The sequence below is a fragment of the Camelus bactrianus genome, chromosome 17 (assembly GCF_048773025.1).
Source record: "Camelus bactrianus isolate YW-2024 breed Bactrian camel chromosome 17, ASM4877302v1, whole genome shotgun sequence".
NCBI classification, from domain to species: Eukaryota; Metazoa; Chordata; class Mammalia; order Artiodactyla; family Camelidae; genus Camelus; species Camelus bactrianus.
Genome location: NC_133555.1, coordinates 43,581,838 through 43,588,681, shown reverse-complemented (window position 1 = coordinate 43,588,681; position 6,844 = coordinate 43,581,838). Strand labels below are relative to the sequence as shown.

At 37.6% G+C, this 6,844-nt stretch overlaps 1 non-coding gene across 1 annotated transcript; it reads right to left on the bottom strand.

Annotated features, from left to right (window-relative positions):
* Window positions 1-4,771: 4,771 nt before the first annotated feature.
* Window positions 4,772-4,874, bottom strand: LOC123618252 (U6 spliceosomal RNA). Its single transcript, XR_006726671.1, has one exon. It is a non-coding gene; the product is annotated as a U6 spliceosomal RNA (small nuclear RNA).
* Window positions 4,875-6,844: the final 1,970 nt, after the last annotated feature.

Below are 6,844 nucleotides of genomic sequence, written 5' to 3'. Positions count from 1 at the left end.
AAGGATTTTTGGTCAGAAAGGGACCTGATACTTACGATTTTAAAAAATTGTTCTTACCGCTACACAGAGAATAGATTGCAGGGGAGCAATTCAGGAAAGAATTCAGAATTAACTGCAGCCAACTGACTGAGAGATGATACTGCTTTGAAGCAGGATATAAGCAATGGAGAATTGAGAGAAGGGCTCCAACTTGAGATATTAAGGAAAGCCAATGGGATTTGTTAATGGTTTGGACATGTGGGAAAGAAAGGTTGCAAGGATGACTGTAAGATTTCTGGCCTGAGGAATTAGAAGATTGAAATCACCAATTCTAAAAGGGAAACTGAACTGTAAAATAGTAGGTTGAAGGGGGGAAACCAAGGTAAAACTGACCTGACTATTGTATATGTTAAATTAGCAATATCTTCTCAACATCTCTATCATATACCTATCATGATGTAACTAACCACTATGAAACTTAATGCCTAATTTGGTTGTGACTCTCTATGCCAGGAATGTGGGCAGAGCTCAGCTGAGTAGTTCTGCTGGCCTCAACTGGCATCACTCACGTGGCTGAAATAGGCTTTGAGATTAATTGGAATCTGGTTGATCTAGGATACCTCAAATAGGATGAGTCATTCTCCACTTGGTCTTGTCCTCCAATAAGCTAGCATAAATCTTGTGTGTGTGTGTGTGTGTGTGTGTGTGTGTGTGTGTGTGTGTGTGTGTGTGTAAATTTCAGGGCAACAAGAGGGGGGTTGAATCTTTGATGTCTTCTGTGTTCTCAGCATGCAACTTTTATAGGTGTCCCTTTTACTGATGCAATTGGTCAAATAAAGTCACAAGTTCAATCCTGATCCAATGGGATAAAGAAGAAAATTCCACCTCTTGACAGGGCCATCAAGGTCACATTGCAAAGGTATGCAAATCAGGGAAGAATTGGTGGGTTTTTTAAAAAATAATTTACTACACCATCAAAGTGGAGATACTGAGAACATATTAACTTCTATGCATCTAAAGTTTAGGAGAGAAGAGAGGGCTGGAAAGTGAATGTAGATTGATGGAGAGGAAGATCTTTCCAGGTTGAGCTCTGATGTTGTCCTAAAATTAAAAATCAGGAAGGTAGAAAATGGAATAAAATGAATTAGATAATTAGTGAATTAGATGGATCGATCACTGAAGTAGGACACCAAGAGAAATTTACATCCAAGACATTAAATTTCGCCTTGAAATACACCAAAAAATGACTATGCAGTTGTTGTTTATGTCATAGATAATGGTTTTTCTGACAGTTTAGTATCTTTGAAGTTATCTGACCAGTTTGTCATGGTGACTGTTCCCTAGCTAGCCCTAGGCTAAGAGAGGGGTTAGTGGTTTATATGAATACAAAATTCTCCCTGTACTAAGCTCATTAAAAGATCTGCACTTCCATTAATATCCAGGAAAACTAGGCCAGCAATTGTCTGCAATGCTAATGGGAGCTATGAATTTGAATTTTCATTGAAGTAATAAGGCCATGTGTTTTAAACACTGGTAAACCTCAGCCGTGGAGGCAATTGAAAGACATTCATTTTATAGCCAGGTTGAAACGCATAATATTTATTAAACATCTTTCTATACATAAAATCGTTGTGGGTTCTCACAATTATGCAGAATTGAATAAAGCACTTGATCTTGTTTCTCAAATGGATTGCCATTTAAATGAGACAACATAGATGAGATCATACATTTTATAAAATGCCAACGGTAAGGGAAGAGTGATAATGGTCCCGCAAAGACATATGGATGTGAAGCACAGAAAGATATACTTAGCAATAGAGGGGAGAGGCACAGAAAAGAGTAAGCATGGGGGAGGGGGGACAGAGCAAACTCCTTACCAACTCGTAGTATCTATAAACAAATCTCTTGGTCTAGTAAAAACTCCTGCTGCCACTTAGGGTTTCTACAATTTGCCAGGCACCCTCCTAAGTACATCTACGTCAAGTTACTTAGTCTTTCTAGCAACCAGTAAGGTAGGAGCCATTTCTCGTGCCTACACCACACCCAGTCGGTCCTCTCATGTGCACTATGCCAGCACCTCTGCACAAATGCGTGCTGTGGTGGCTCCTTGCGTTCCTACCTTTCCGATTTACCCCTAAAGCCTTAGCCACTCAGCCATCATGCAGATGCCACTTGGAAGTAACGGCCCAGCTTTCCTCCCTCTGGAGGGATCATTTTGGACAAGCATTCCACGTGGTTCATTGGACAGTCCCGGGGGTGAATGAGCTTTAAGTGTTCGCCACAGAAACTGGCTCAGGGATGCTCCTTTAGTTGCTTTCTTCCCTTCCTGTTTCAGTATCCTATTTTTCTCACTGTCCTTTCTGCAGTTACCTCCCCCATAAACTATCTGCCCCTAAATCCATGCCTCCGGTGCTGTTTGTGTAGAATCTAAACTAAGACAGGAACAAACCATTCCACACTTGAACAGACAGGAAAATGAGGTTATAAAAATGTAAGAACTTGATCTAAATTACCTACAGAAATGATTAAGATCCAGATTGGCCCCTGATCTTCCATCATTAAGTAAAACTATCAAAATCAAGGATTTCACTATTTAATTGCTATAGATAAATCAAATATTTATAGACTCGACTATGAAATTCTGTGATTCTAAATTATAATTCTTATGCATAAAATAAGGAAAGAAATATTTCCTTGATAAGAATTTAGGATCTAAAACAGTGAACTTTCTGGGGCAGAAAAGCTCTCTTATTTCTCTACCATTCTTAAAATAAATTACTAAAGAAATATCCCCATATTTTAATCTCTGAATGTTTGTTTAAATTTACAATGCATTGAAAGACCTGAATTTTTGGATTTCTAAGAAGTATTCTTTGTGTTCTCTTACTCTTGCTTAAGGTACTTCCTCCCAAATTTATGGGGACTTCGATGATAATTAGAGCCTGCATTTGTAGGGAATTTTATTCTTTAGAGTGCTTGCACATATGTTATCTCATTTAACTGTTGCACTCAGAAGGTGCATGGAATCATTGTACAGATGAGGAAACTTAATTGCAGTGATTGCATCTTGCCCACACTAATGCACTCAGCATATGGCAGAACCAGGTAATGAATTCAGATCTTTTTGGAATGTAAGGCAGGGCTTTGTCTACTGCTGCATAGCTATTTCTGAAGTTGTTTTTACTACAACCCATGTTGAGAAAAGCAGTAAAGAATGAACTCTCTGGGTGAGCCATGTGGAAAGGAGATGGTTTGAGTGACTTTATAAATAGCTGCTTCCCATTAATTGGTATGTTTTATTCTCTGCATTTCCAAAGCATGTATAGATGCATGAAGAAGATTCGTTCTAATAGAACTTACACGAAAGAAACATGGGGTTGCAGTACCAAGTACTCAAGATTTAGAACCTAACAGAAATAAGCAGTTATGCAACTCTTCCCCTGGTAATTCCTACCATGTATAGTTCTTCAATCTCTTGACTCTCTGCTTATCTTTGAAGTGGTGCTGATAATACTCTATCAAATGAAAATATGAATGAAATTATCTTTGAATCATAAAAGAGTCAAATCATTCATTGCTGTGTGGTTACCTTTTGCTAATTTCAAGCTGCTGGCTCACAACATACTTGAACATGGAAGAGAAGAATCTGTGTATGAGTAGTTAGCATTTGCCCTTTCTTAAAAGTCAGGGGAAGCGCTTTTTAAATTAGTCTTTTCCATCTGAGCAGTTGCAGAGGGCAAGATTTTCTGTGTTTTTCATCTCATCACCCCATCTGAGAAGTGATAAATCCTTTAAATCTGTGTAACATTTTCATGTGGTCTTAACAAGTCAACAATTCCTAGCTCTTACAGCTGATCTACTGTATCCCAAGCTCTGTTCTGATCTGTTGACATAATGTCTCCTTCCTCTCTACAAGTTGTTGATACTTTTTGTAAATTGTGGTTAAAAAAAATGCATAACAAAATTTATCATCTTAACCATGTCTAAGTTTACAGTTCTATAGTGTTAAGCATATATTCACTTTGTCATGCAACTATCACCACCATCCATCCCCATTACTCTTTTTATTCTATAAAATGAACACTCTACACCTGTTAAACAGTAATGCACCACTCCCCTCTTCCGCTAACCCCTGGCAACCATCATTCTACTTTCTGTCTCTTTGAATTGGGCTATTCTAGGAACCTCCTATAAGTGGAATCATACAGCATTTGTCTTTTTGTGACTGGCTTGTTTCACTTAGCATAGTGTCCTCAAGATTCGTCCATATTATAGCATGTATCAGAATTTCCTTCCTTTATTGAGGATGACAAGTACTTCATTGTGTGTATATATCACACTTCGTTTATTCATTTATCCATTGATAGACACTTGGGTTACTCCAACTTTTTTGCTGATGCAAATAGTAATGCTCTGAATGATTATGCAAGTATCTCTTTGAGATCCTGCTTTCAATTCTTTTGGATACAGAGGTGAAATTGCTGGATCCTGTGTTAGTTCTATTTTTAAATTTTTGAGGAACATCTATACTGTTTTCCATAGTGATTGCACAATTTTTTATTCCCATCATTGGTACATAAGAGTTCCAGTTTCTCCATGTTCTCACCAACACTGGTTATTCTTTTTGTTTTTAATAGTAGCTATTCTAATAAGTATAGAGATAATATCTCATTGTAGTTTTAATTTGTATTTCCCTAATGATTAGCAATGTTGAACATCTTTTCATGTGCTTTTTGGCCATTTGTACATCATGTTTGGAGAAATGTCTGTTCAAGTCCTTTGCCCATTTAAAAAAAATATGGACTACTTCCTGCAGTTTCATGTCATTCTTGCACAGCAGCCATGGTACTCTTCTCTGTATCTTTTCAATTTTAGTACATCTGCTGCCAAAGCATGCACCTAAGTGGTTGTTCCTAATGAAAATTTTCACTGTCATATTTTTGTCTTCTCAACAAACCACTATCCACCGACTATGCACCTACTTCCAAAATTTTTCCCCATGAAAACTATAGAAGAAAATTTATATGTATTCTTAAAACTTATTTCTTGTTCATGTTCAAGTCATCAGCTATTTTCATTTCTTTATCCCATTGGTAGTCTTTGAGTTTTTTGGTTTTGGTTTGTTTGGTTTTGTTTGTACTTGTTCGTGTCACTAGGTTTGAAGGGAGGAAAATTTTAAAGTCTGACTTAACCTCTGCCACCTTAAACAGCCTGATCAAAGTAGAGACGAGTAAGGAGCAACACTTCAACCTCGCGTCTAAAGGGGACATAAATCCTGTTACTTTTTTTGTTTGTTTGTCTTAATCAGAAGTTCTTCATTTTCTCACCATTGATGTAAAAATTATTTATGCTTGCACTGCAAGCAACATAAATCATTAACACAAAAGAATACTAAGCAACCTTAGTCAATATCACTTCTTTCTGTGAGACACAGTGGAAATGAAGGAATACAACTTGTCATTGAGCAGAAGTCTCAGAAACATTTATCCAGGGCCTCATTTATTTAGCTCCAGTCACACTGGTCTTTTTATTTTAGGACAAATCAAGCCCTTTCCATCCCAAGAACTTTGTACATCTTTTTCCTTGTCATCATTTCATCCTTTTCATTGAGGTCTTAGCTTAATGGCGCCTCCTCCAAGGCGCCTTCAGACAGCTAAGCCAACGGTGCTGCCTCCTGACATTCGTCTTCTAACATCGCATCCACTGTATCTTCTTCCCAGCACAAATCACTTTCTGAAGTTATCTTACTAATAATTTATTTGTATGCTTGTTCATTGTCAGCTACCTAATAATTTATTTGTATGCTTGTTCATTGTCAGCTACCACTACCACCTATTCAAATATACGTCTTATAATTGCAGAAGCCTATTTTTTACCTCTACACCCTCAGTGCCTAAAGCAGTGCCTAATTAATAGCATATGTTTAATAAATATATGTTGAATGAATACATGGTAACAGTGTCAGTTAGCAAACGTTTTTCTGCAAAAAAACAGTTAGTAAATATTCTAGGCTTTGCAGGCCATGTGGTTTCTGTTGTAACTCTTCAACTCTGCCACTGTAGTATAAAAGCCGTCATAGATAATACACAAACAAATAAACATGATTGTGTTCCAATAATATCTTATTTATAGAAACAGGTGATAGGTTGGGTTTGGCCTCTGGGTCATAGTGTGCTGTTGGCTGAAGTAGATCATTTGTTGTCATCTTTGGTGTCAGGGCACACTTCGATGTTGATTCAGATGCTAGTGTTTGCCAAAAAAATTGTTAGTAATAATAAAGAGCCAAAGATAAATTTAGATTTACTCCACAAATACAGAGAGTAATTAAGGTAAATATTAAGGGGAATATTGGCATTAAAAATAGCAAGAAAATGTTTGAAATCACCTTTAGTGTGCCTCAGAGTCACCGGGGATTGCTGCTCTGCACTCACAGAGTTCCTGATACAGTCAGTCTGGGGTGGTGCCTGCCAGTTTGCGTTTCTATCTAGTTTTAGGTAATGCTGGTGCTGGTGGGATAGAGGCTGGAAAGTGGAAAACAGATGCATGTTAATATGTGATTGACGTGATAGGAGTGAGGAATTAAGGCGTGAATCATGGTAGGGGCTGTGGAAATCATAAGGCACAAATGAGAGGGAATGATCCAGAGGAGTAGCATTAATGAGGATTAAAGATCAATTGGGTGTACAAATAAGGGGGAAATAGGGACCATATGACTATAACATTCTTAGCTGGGAAAACTAGGTAGATGATCAATCCATTATTTGAAGTATGGAACCTGAGTAGTAGGTTTGAAGGAAAGTTCAAAGGTCTTATTTGAATATGGCTTGTTAGTGGTTCCTCCATTCATCCAAGTGGGATTGTCTAG